Source organism: Eucalyptus grandis, chromosome 11, assembly GCF_016545825.1.
Source record: "Eucalyptus grandis isolate ANBG69807.140 chromosome 11, ASM1654582v1, whole genome shotgun sequence".
Classification (NCBI taxonomy): Eukaryota; Viridiplantae; Streptophyta; class Magnoliopsida; order Myrtales; family Myrtaceae; genus Eucalyptus; species Eucalyptus grandis.
Genome location: NC_052622.1, coordinates 46,395,467 through 46,409,029, shown reverse-complemented (window position 1 = coordinate 46,409,029; position 13,563 = coordinate 46,395,467).

The window sequence follows — 13,563 nt, the reverse complement described above, 5'->3', positions numbered from 1 at the left end:
TAATCAATGTGAGGCTTAGGACATCACACTCTTTTCGCTAGCCACTCATACGGTGAGCTATTGACTACAAAATTTTGGATTGAATCCTTTCACCTTGATGCAATCAGGGTGATACACCTTATTTTTAAAAGTGGGTAATTTTATTATGTTAGATTACCTCCAAGGTGGAATGTGATCCTCTACCTCTATCGATATATTTATTTAGTGCCTCTTCCATTTAAACATTAAATATAGTTCTGCATCATTTGACTATATAGTTATAATATATCTTCCATACGTATAGTCTCTTTCCATTTAATGATTTGAGCTTTTGGATTGATATTCTCACTTGATACAAGAGCTCGTGCCAAATCTTGGGGCTCCCTCTCAAACTTGCCCATGGTGGGCTCACAACTGTTGGAAAATACGTCTCGGGAGGGGAACTTTCATAATTTGAGTAGGTTTTCAATTTGAGTAGTTTCTTAGTTGGAGTTGAATTTTAAGTTTGAGCATGTTTACCATTTTGGATTCAGTTTTTGTCTATACATAAAAAGTAGGTCTTCTTTGTGAAGAGCATCCTAGAGGCAGCTTCTTCATGGATTTTAATGATTTAAGCTCTTGGATTGATATTCTCACATGAGAGAAGAGCACATGCCAAATCTTAGGGCTCTCTCTCAAACTTATTGCTTGTAGTGGGTTCACAACTATTGGAAAATATGTCTCAAAAGGGAAACTTTCCAAGGTTGAGTACATTTCCCGATTTGAGTAGTTTCTTAGTTGGAGTTGGATTCCAAGTTTGAGTAGGTTTACAATTTTGGATCCAATTTTTTTCTATATATACAAAGTGGGTCTTCTTTGGAAGGGGCATCTAAGAAGCAATTTCTTCATGAATTATACCCTAAAAGAAACCGAGAGTGTTCAAAACAATAAATCTTATAGTAAGATCTGTTAAAAATTGTGAAGGTTAAACACTGTATGAGTTATTAAGTGTGATTGGGGTTAAGAAACACGAAGTGTTTATGTGACTCAAGTATAATTATAATTTTCGTTTATACCATTTAATTTATAGTGAAATCTTATACCGCTTTCCTTGAGAAATATGTTTCACCAAACGAACCATGTAAACCATATTACGACCCTTCCAAGGGTGGCGAGATATCCCTAAGGGAAGTTGACATATTACTAAGTGGATGTAAATGATTCCTCTTGCGAGGTGGCATCTTCGCCTAATAGGGGCTCTTTCAAACCCTACCAATCGTAACTTGATCTTCTCAATCAATTATACATTCAAGACTTAACTAGAAGTCATCAATAACCTATTGTGGGTTGGTTAGGAACCCAAGTAAGATGAAAGAGTCCATCTTACTCTTGCAATCTGAAGATATGAATATGAGATACGCTACATTAAAGGCCCTCTAAGTACCTTCTTTATGGAAAAAAAATATTGCATCCAATGTTGATCGGTTTTGTTAGCCTGAGTCACTAACAGCAATCATGCTGGAGGGTGCAAGCAAGCAAAACAAACAACCATAATCAAGCGGTCAATAACACAATAGTCATGATGATATCAGATAATGATGGTTTAGAATTAATGTGGGGAATTTAAAAGACTTTGTCATCTCAAAGTCGAAATCAGTCCAATATAAGTAGTATGCCATTGCCTTCTGGTGGATGAGTGGAGGTTATCATAGGTATTCTTTAATCGTTTGCATTAACAGGTGCTGCTTAATAAAGTCATTTTCTCAATTTGACATCAAGGGGAGGCTTTTATCTAGTTCACATCACATAAACCACATCAATCTGCGTGAATTAGGTGGTCAAATTAATAGCAAATAATCTTCAATAATGCTCGGAATACAGGCTGATGCAGATGTCCCAAAATTAAACATTTGGTTGACTTTCGTGGTACATGTGCCTCTCTGCAAGCACGCTGGATGTGCCACTAGCCTATGACCTTGTCTTATATCATTCTTTGGTTAATGTCTCGCAAAGAGGCACGAGATACATTTGACTAGTTCTTAGCTATTAGAATATTTAAATATTAACTTACGTCAAACAACTTAAATTAATTGTTGAATGAAGACCACATGAATATAAATAGCTTTTAGGACCCTTGTCAAGCAACATAGAACAAGACTTCGACACCTCTTTTCACGTGTAAGTTGGATTATGAGCGGCACGTGGAATTTTGAGTAATGGGGTGGACGCACATTCGCAAAAGGAATAACACTGTCTCTGATATCATGTTAGAAAGTCCGACCTAAAAGTTTAACCTGTCAAGATGAAGACGTGATTTAATATTTAAATATTATAACATTAATGAATTGTCAAGAGAGAAAACCTATATAGAACATGAAAACTTTGTAAAAGTAAATAATAATTACTATACCATGCCTCGAATGGTCAAAAACACTTGCACGTTCTAAAACACGATAAAGTAATTCATCTAACCGAAACGTGTTTTTGGTCTTGCGAAATGCAAATGTTTATAATTTCCATACAAGTTGCATCCGTGTCATGTCAATTTTGAATAGTTTATTGCCAGGATAAGTACGCTAACAGTGCCAAAAGTTGTGTACAACACTCACTTTGGTGCCAAAAGTTTTCATCAGATCACTTAAGTGCCAAAAAATTTGAAAAATGATCATTTTAGTGCCAACTCCGATCAGATTGATCGGAAATCCGACGTGACGTTTTTTTATTAATTTTTTAGGTTGACATGGCTCACCGGAGAGCACAATCATTATCTAAACCATAAAAACGACGTCGTTTAGCTTCTTTCCCCCAAATCGAAACCCGAAATCCCCAAAAAAATCGAGAGAGAGAGAGAGAGAGAGAGAGAGAGAGAGAGAAGGAGAGAGGAGGCACGTCGTCTTCTTCCCTGAAGAACGACACCAGCAGCAACACCAAAAGCACACCAGTAGCAGCACCAACAACGACACCAGTGGCAGCGGCGGCGGCGCACCAGTAGTGGCACCTTCAACCCCTCTTCTTCCTCCTCCTCCGCCCTCGCCTCCTATTCTTTCTTCCACTTCTTGCTTGAGCAACAATCTCATTCTCTCCTCGCTCACCTGGTCGAGCATCTACAATGGTGGCCAAGCAACGGTGGCCGAATGGCAAGGAAGAAATCCTAACCCTAATTTCAATCCACGTACGAGCTAAACGGCGTCATTTTTGCGAGGGTTTCCACGTATAAGGGCAAAACGACGTCGTTTCTTGAAGATGATAGAAAACGACATCGTTTAAAAGCCGAGCAACTTTTTTTTTAAATATAAATGCCACGTAATTATTTTGGCCGGAATTTCTCGCCGATTGCACCAAAGTGATCGTTTTTTCTCCAATTTGGCACTTAAGTGATCCGACGGAAACTTTTTATACCAAAGTGAGCGCCGTACACAACTTATGGCACCAATAATGTACTTATCCCGTTTATTGCCAGATGCTCATTTGTCGGTGAACATTAATTAAACGGTAGCCCACCAAACTCTTTTATGGACTTAGCGGAAGCAACCCATTAAAATGTTCACTAGGTAGTTCATACCTAGGGCAGCAATATACTTGAACATCTATCTGCCAATTTTTATTTTTGGTCAAAATCTATCTGCCAATTTTACCCGTAGGAAATTCAAAACTTTGGTTGCATTATCAAAGGACTATGAGTCTATGATTAATGTCTGCCGCAATGAAGAAAGCCACACTTTATCAAAATGAGTGAACGAAATGAATCAAACACTCTCACTCTCGTAAACATGGATGCAACATATCCCAAGACAATATAAGGCTTTCTAACATAACCTTGCCAAACTAATTTTATTCAGACTCGCTAACCCTCAATTAATCTTGATAATCTTAATATATGAACCATCATCTCCAAAAGATTAAATCTCCTATGGTTGCTGGTGTACCTTTGCAATCTAGTCTACAAATCCTTTGGCGTTGGGCACTGTTCCTGAAAGGAATACAAAGCAAGGATTCTTGGGTGCCATAACTGTGCACACTTCTCCCTACCACACCCCGCCCCTATCATCCAAAGCCACCTATCTTATTATTTTTGTATCCTTTGGATTGCATACACCGCCGAATTTCAGTGTTCATCGCTAAGCAAGATGGTTACATCCCCAGTCATCAGGCCAACATCTGAGAACTCTTCTTTGAACTCCCTGTACTTCTTGATTGCCAAATTGCCTTTGATGGAAGATGTATATCTGACCCGTTGCTTGTTCTGCAATGACCCATAGCATATGGTGCGATGACAGTTTTCCAGCTAATGAATGGGCTGATACTAGGCCCATTAAATGAGAGGCTGGGATTGGGTTGAATCGAGTTAAAATTATTCGACCTAAATTGATCCATTAATCCAATAATAACTTATTTTTATGCAAATTTAATTCTAACGACTCATATTTGACCTAACCCATATTACTAAAATAAATTCATATTTAACCCAACTTAGGAAAATTTAGCCCCACCTATTTAACCCATTTTAAGCTTTTCATATGAATAAGCGACTTCATGGATTGGCTCACCGAGTCGATGAGGGAGCTCAAGGGCCAAATAATCCACAAGGGCATGAAGTTGGCACCGTAAGCGAAGGGCAATGAATCTTACATAGGTGATGAGCAATACCCATGCTAAAACTACGAGTATAATTATTGAATAGAGCTCAATGTTGATCCCCTCCATGTGAGGCATCAAGAATTTGTTGGACGCAATTTGTGCAATCCCAAAATCTCCATAACTAGAACAAGAACATACATTATTGAATAGAAAGATTAACGCACCTGTTTTGGATCCATCGTTCTTGAAGCAGAAGCAGAAATACAATGTTCCACGCGCAAGTCATTCTCCCCTATTGCCCTCCGTATCACTGGCTCAATGAGGCGGCCCCCTCACATTTAGCGTTAGGTAAACGCTTCTTAGGTGAGGATACATGTGAGAATTAGGGTTAGAGGAGAGACTTGAGCACTATTTATAGAGTTTTCAGCCAAGCCCCCTCATTATGGGCCAAGATTAACTCGGCCCACACTAGCCAATCACATATTAGATAAATTAAGAAACCTTCTATCTCACCTTAGACCAACTCTGTTTTACGGTAACCATAAAAACAGTAAATTACAATATCAATTAATTTAGTCTACATTAGGAAAACTCTTACATTCTCCCACTTGGACTATATTAATTGAAATCGTACTGTATGTGTGCACATTTGGTCCAGAGATAATTCTTAATAGTCAATCATATCCCATAAAATCTTAAACACCGAATCATGGCAGTAACTGCATGTATACACACGGAGCCTTCCATGGTCACGAATGTTCTTAACTTTATTGATATGGATTCAATATGGTAATGTGGCAAATATATAATATCTCTCATAGAAAGTTCTCATTTGTCAGTCACCATTCTCTTACTTTAGGTGATACAAAAACTTGTGCCACTAGAGAATATCTTTATGGTTCCATGAACCCACATATGTCTTGTCCTTATAGTTAACATTTCTTTATGTATAACAAGACATATGGACAAGGCTAATAACCAGATGCCTCTAGCCTTCACTCAAGGTTTATACAGTACCTTGAGACTTTATCAATATGTATTCAACATAATAACAACACATTCAAAATATTTTATTGAATGCAAAAGTTGATACATATCAAACCGTTACAAAGTGTAACGAACACAGATGAAACCTTTATCAGAGTAAAGCTAAAATAACTCCCACTAAATAACAGCATCTCATAATGCTCCTAGGCCCATGCTAATGACATATCACTCAAATACACATGGGTGTAGACTTTTAATCAATGGATCTGCAACCATATCATCTGTGAAAATATGTTATATTATTACGTCACCTTTTTGTACCGTTTCCTTTTGGTCAAAAATTTTGATCATCATATATTTAGACCTCTTGAGACCTCTATAGTAAATAAATAATACTTCAAATTTATTATCTCAATACAACTGTATGGGTCTATCCATATAGTTAAAAATAGTCAACTCTTTCATGAGGTTCTGAAGCCTAATGGCCAATAACAGCCTAAAAGAATGTTATAAACTATACTTACATAATAGAGGATGATAGAGAACTTTATTTACTACACTCCCAACTAACATAAATATGTATATTGTTATTGATCACATATCATCCTAACAGCCAGCAAAGTTTACATCCAAATACCCTACTAGCTATAAGAATTGAACATGTCTGTAAATTAGTATATAATCTTTTGTCCTCTTTAAGTACCTTAAAACCTTCTTGGCAGTCTTGAATTTAACTGATATCTGCCTAGAAGTCCCGTCGCAAAGAGGGATATTTAATCTAGTACAAATTTGAGCATACATTATACTTTCAAGTGCACCGACACAAGGTATACACTTTAAATAGATTTTCTCAATATCTAAATAAGGACAATGTAATTGATTCAATCCATCACCCTTAACGACAGGAATAATTCCTGACTTGCAATAATGTATATTGGATATTTCTAAAATACAATCAGCAAATGTCCTCTGAGATAAATCTAATAAAATTCAATATTTATATAGTGAGAACAATCCTTACGGACCTAAGTACAAAAGACAAAAGATGCCTCAAGGTTATTACTTGTAAACAAAATATCATGTACATAGTGTATGAGAAAAATAAATTTCCTCCCACTGACCTTGCAGTATATATATAATGAATTACTTTGTTCCCAATTGAACAAAATAACAACATTATGAAAATTTTAATAATATTATCTGGAAACTTTCTTAAGACTATGAATAAGATTGTTCAGTCTACACACAAGTTTACTTGAATCTGCTGCAAAATCTTTCAATTACATTATATAGATTTTGTATCTATTTATTTGGCGTAACTCTATAACAAGAAGAGCTATTAATGCCACATTCACTCTGAAAGAATCTTTAAAAAATATTAGAAAAGAATAATTATTTCTTCATTATTAACTATCCACCCCTCTTTCAGAGTGAAAACATTAGTTATCATTTTGGCTTTAAATTTCATAATCTTTCTTTGAAATCATTTTAGTTTTGTACACCTATTTGCAACTAATGAACTTGTGATCTTTAGGCAAGTTAGTAAGTTTCCAAATATTATAATTTTTTATAGATTGCATATCGTCTTTTATGGCATCTAATCACATATTTAATTAAGGATAAGAAACAACATTCATATATGTCGCCAAATCAACCATGTAGTAGATATTGCAGTCATGCTCTCACAAATAGACTATATAGTCTAATAGAATAACTGATCATCTTTTCTTAACAAATCTCCCGAGTAAAACTACAACCATTTCATTCTATACTTGAGAGGTTTAAAAAAATTTCATCATACACTATATCAAGAATAGTACCTTAAACCTCAACAAGTTTAGTTTATGGTATAGGAGATTCCATAATTGTCTGTACCACAATTATCTGCATAGACAAAGATAAAGACACAATGATTTTCCATCGTACTATTATCCTTAATAGTCTGAGAGCAACTATCATTTACAATTATATTGAAGTGTAGAAACTTTACAATATGTGATTCCATAATACTTTTTTTTTTGGGTAAAAGTAAGCAAATATATTGAACTTTGGAAAAATTACAGAAAGACGGCGCCAAAACTTACACTCTAACTACAACAAAAAGAGTGGAAGGGAGCCGAACTAAACACCACAAAGGCAACATCAGACACGAAGCAAAAAGCCCACAAGCCGGGCAAAGAGTCAAACACTAGCAGCTACCAAAACTCAACACACACCAAGAAGCAAGGCGAGTAGGAGAGCCAGGACGGCTGGGGGAAAGTCACACAACCCAAGCAGCTTGAGAAGCAAGGCTACTGAATAAACATTGAGGGGTCAAAGCCCCATCCTATGTGAAGTCTTCTATTCCTTGGAGAAGCAGGCACAAGTGCTTTGTCCTTCACAACCTTAATGAGGTGATTTTTTAGAGCCGATAAGACTAATGTTTCACCACGGAAGACGATGCAATTTCCCTTTTTCCAAATAAGATAGCAAAGAGCTCCGAAAGAGAATCGCGCCATACTGTGGAAGAAGTCATTCCCCGATAAGAACTTCACCGCCTAGGTAAGGTTTTTGCTCCAGGATCTTTTCCCCCACGGTAAGTTACACCTAGAAGCCCAAAAATATGCGAGAGTAGCCAAGATGTGACATTGAAAGAACAAGTGATCAATTGAATCCCACAGGCGGAGCAAAAGCACAAACCAAGTAATCAATCCTGCCATGGGAGAGGAGGAACACTTGGGTTGGTAGGCGATTCTTAGCAATAAGCCATAAGAGAAATTGGAACCACAAAGCTAAAGCATTATCCCAAACGAGAGAAGCCCAAGGAACGCGGTCTTTTTTAGATCTAATGAAGTTCCAAGCCGATGCTACTGAGAACTTATCACGGGCATTGGACAAAACCGAGAGGGTAAAACCCCGACTCTCCATGAGAGATTTGAGCATGGAACCAGTCAGAGTGTAAAGGTCTGCAACAATTGCATAGTTGGGTAGGCTAGAGTCATCCATAATAAAAGTAGGGACCATCGACTCTAACGGACCGCAAGGAAGCCAATTGTCATGCCAAAGAGATACCAAAAGACCGTTATCAATTTCCCATCGGAAGGACTGGCGAAAAAAACTTCTTAGCTGCAAGATCTTCTTCCACGCTCATGAACATATAGTAGGTTGGGAAGAAGTCCAGAAATTTCCTTTTTTTAAGAAATTAGAATGAATCCAACGGCACCAAAGTGATTCTTTATCAGTAAAGAGGACCCAAATGTACTTAAGTATGGAGGCTCGATTGCAATCGTTCAGGCTTCTAATAGCCAAGCCACCCTCATTTTTAGGTAAGCAAATGTCTTCCCAAGAGACTTTGGCCCTACCCCTACCGAGGGCAATACCTTTCCAAAGGAATTGTCTCAAGATGCGCTCAATATTAATTAAAATAGTAGACGGCAGAGTGAACACATTGGCTCAAAAAGCCTGTATAGAATGGAGAACTGACCTTATGAGTTGAAGTCTTCCCGCGAAAGATAAAAACCGATGAGCCCAAGATTGGACTCTTGTAGTAATACGGTCAATCAATTCAATGCATTATGTCTTCCCTAACCTAGAAGAAATAATAGGAACCCCTAGATAGCGAATAGGGAGTTTACCTTCTTGAAAACCAAAAGCCAAGAGAATATTATTCCGAAGTGAAGATGGACCACCAGAGAGAAAAATATCACTCTTGCTCTTGTTTCGTATACGACCACTCCAGGAGGAGAAGATATCTAAGCTCCTTTTAATCACAACCACAAAATTCCAATCCGCCTGACAAAACAAGAAAACATTGTCGGCGAAGAAAAGGTGAGACAATCTCACAGCTTTGCATCTCCAGAAAGGCTTGAATTCTTTGACCAAAGTCCTCAAGTTCAATATGCCCGAAAAAACTTCCATCATAAGAGTGAAAAGGTAATGAGACATAGGGTCCCCTTGGCTGATGCCACGGCCACTAGAGAAGAAACCGTGCAACTCCCCATTGATAGACACAAAGAACTTGGGACTGCGAACGCAAACCATAATCAAACGGATTAACCACTCTAGAAAACGAAAAGCCAAGAGAGTAAGCTCCAAGAAGTCCCAGTCAACCGTATCGTAAGCCTTACGAAAATCAACTTTAATAGCACATTTCAGAAGGTACAGGTCCAGGTGAAATCCAGCAAATAACTCATGTGCCAGTAATATGTTATCCCTAATCCTCTTTCCTTTAACAAAGCATTTTGGGAAGGATTTATCAGATAGTTCAAAACAGTAGCAATACAGTTGGCCAATATTTTTGTAATAATACTTGTACCTTCTTTAGGGTCATAAAATTGATACACTTTTTAACAATCTGGGTAAGATATACAATAATCCGAGTGGATCTAAATTCCAACACACTTAATATTGAATTAAATAACCTCACTTCTACATGACACCTTTAAATTTAATATGATTCAAGTAATTTATGTCCAGTCTATAACTCAAAAGAAGTTTATGAAATAACTTTGATAAGAAACACATTTTGTATGTGAAAAAGTTGCTTTAAAAAATATCGACTCACAGAATACTGGATAAATTAGTCTTACTAATCATACTCATCACCATGTTCAATATGGTGCATTTATACCTTTCGGCCAAATCTTTTTGTCAGGATTTTCAGACATAGTAATTAAGTTACCACCCCAGAATCTATCAAGTATTTGACAAATGACCCTTTAAACTATTTCGCATTGTCATACTTGCCAAAATACCCACGGTCACTATTAAACCTGACAACCTTTTAAGACTAATTGTAATCAATTTATTCTTTATCTCGGTAATTTTACTTCCACAATAATCTATAGAAGTCTATAGATAACCGTTAAGAGTAGACATAATATCAACATTGTCAACTTTTCTACTCTTCCTTTAGACATGTGTGAGATTATTCTTTAAATAGAAAATTTTGGAAACAACATCTTCAACCATATACGAGATGTATATGCCATTAGAACTTAAATATAATATTTACAGATGTGTCCTAATTTCAGTATTAGATAAAACATAACTTTAAACCATTAAAGCTTTCATCATCTTTTAGCAGTGCAATAGTAGATAAGTCACTTTTCAAGTGTTCTTAAATGGAACGCTTCATGGACTGTATGCGAATTCTATTACTCTTTTCTCAAGCAGCAAATCATATGTCCACTACTTAAAATTTGAATCAGTAAAAACCACAATAATAATGAAGTTATTAATTACAGAAAATGTAATTGAAAAACAAGCAATATATATAATTAGCATCAACTTGACGTACAAGTACACATTTAGAAAGTTACACGCATAATCATATAATCACATTTGGGCAGAATACATGACATGCAATTGTACACTTCCCACATGATAGCATTATGAGAATATATTTTAATCTTTGTGAATTCATCACTTTTGGGCAGATGAACCACTGGGATCGGTCAATCTTCTACCACACCATCATGTATCCCTCCATGAACTAATACACAATCACCTCCTTTGGAAGTATGACCACGCATTAGACCAGGAGACATCTCAATCAACATACGAGACCGAAATTTCTCAGACCCAATCAAGCGTGCCACTTTAGCGGTCACTACTCAATTTAATCCTTGAAATTTTCTCATACTATGGATATAAACTTTACTACCAACATACATCATATACATGTGATTTTAACTTTACTGATAAGGGCAGGTTATCACTAAAATCACATATCATGCTAATTATATTGTTTTATCCATTAATAAAAATTAATCAATCATATATATAAATATATATAACTTATCACAGCAATAGAAGAAACTTATCATAACAAAGAATCTCATAACAGAGAATAAAGCATCTCTTATGCACCATGATTATAGATTATCATAATAACATAAAAAGAATGCTGATCTAAAAGATCTCTCACAAATTAACATCAATAGTAATACATGGTACACCAAATCGACAAGCATGACAGCCGATTCATTATTACCCATGAGTTTTATAAGGAAAACATGACTCCAATGCCAACAGCTGATGTATTAGCCAATTTTAAGTAACAAATATCATTGCATCAACCAGTGGCCTATAAATTGGGTCAAATCATATAACCAAATATCTAAACTATAATAGTAGATACTATTACTCTGTATAAATGTTGTCATACTCCTTAACCATAAAAAAAAAAAAAAAAAAATTGTTTAACTTAATGTACATTAAACAGTGACCAGATGAATTTAGGTACAATATACAATAACTTAACTGACATGTATTACCCACATTCAGCAGATGAGTTAATCAGTACAATCAGTTTGGTCATGAGTTCTTAAGACGTCCATCAATCAAAGATTATCAACGTATCAAGGAGTATACTTGAGCAACAAAAGTTTCATAACCTTTACTATTTCTCATCACCTCAATACATAACTCAAATAGTATCCCATACTGGTTGTATCTTATTAAGCCAACTTCAATTTATAATAAATTTTGATTTTTATTAATAAATCACACCATTATAATGTTTATGTGATAACATACCTGTAACCCAATACTTGTATTTCCAAAACTACATAAAATACAAGAAAAATACGCAAAAATACACTAAAAATACACATATTTAGGGCTTTGTATGTAATTTTACATCCATAAAATCATCAAACATATAAAATAAATACACCACAAGATAGACGACAGCCATACGAATCCAACGCCGCCAGCCACACACCGATCCGACACTCTACGCGCCCGCACGCGCCGCCTGAGTGCGCGGCTCATGGAGCGCACGCGCAAGCCATGCCCCACGTGTGGGGGCACGTGAGGGCGCGTGGGGCGCTTCTCCGACGCCCTGGCGGCGCATGGCCACGAGTGGGGGCGCGTGAGGCCTCTTCCGGTGACGCGCCGCCGACCGTCTTGCTCAACTCATCAAGCCTAATCCGAATTTGTGATTTAATTTTATTTTTATTGAACAAAGAATCCCAAAAATCACAAATTAGGGCAAAAGTTCTATGTATTTAAGTTCTAGAGTTATGGATGCTTTGATACCACATGTTGGACGCAATTTGCGCAATCCTAAGATCTCCATAACTAGAACAAGAACATGCATTATTGAATAAAAAGATTAACGTACCTGTTTTGGATCCATCGTTCTTGAAGTAGAAGCGGAAACACAATGTTTCGCGCGCAAGTCATTCTCCTCTATTGCCCTCCATATCACTGGTTCAATGAGGCGGCCCTCTCACGTTTAGCGTTAGGTAAACGCTCCTTAGGTGAGGATACATGTAAGAATTAGGGTTAGAGGAGAGACTTGAACACTATTTATAGAGTTTTCAGCCAAGCCCCCTCATTACGGGCCAGGCTTAACTTGGCCCACACTAGCCAATCACATATTAGACTAATTAAGAAACCTTCTATCTCACCTTAGATCAACCATGTTTGACGGTAACCGTAAAAACAGTAAATTACAATATCAATTAATTTAGTCCACATTAGGAAAACTCTTACATAATTATCAAGAAGACGCCCATATGAATATAAACCTTAATATGTCAGGTTGCGATTCCAATTCCTTTTATTCCTTCGGGTTGAGTGAAGAGCTATCAACGCACTTCCTATTAGATTGCTGCATTTTGTAACTTGTTTGGTGGCAGCTCATGGCAATCAAAGCCAGCGCAAATGAGGTGACCGAAATTTTCGATATGTATTAGTGTTATTTAAAATACATTAATAATAACTTAGTTTGTGTAACTTTTCTCATCGATTCAAATAAAAAAAAAATTCTGAACTCAATTAGTACATTGAGAATACTTCGTAGGATAGTCCCTTCAGCAATACTCGTTGTCAGTGTAGATAAATCCTCCTGCTGCGAAATTCGTTATTTCTTCTTCTTCTTCGCCTTCCATTCGGTGCACAATCCACTCCAGTTCGCTTCTCCAAGTCTCCATTCCAGAACTCAAGCTCGAGCCCGGCCCATAAGCGTTTGATCCAGTGAAGAAAGAGTCCGGATTGGCGAGGCTCCAAAATGGGACACCTGAACCTGCCCGCGTCGAAGCGGAACACTTG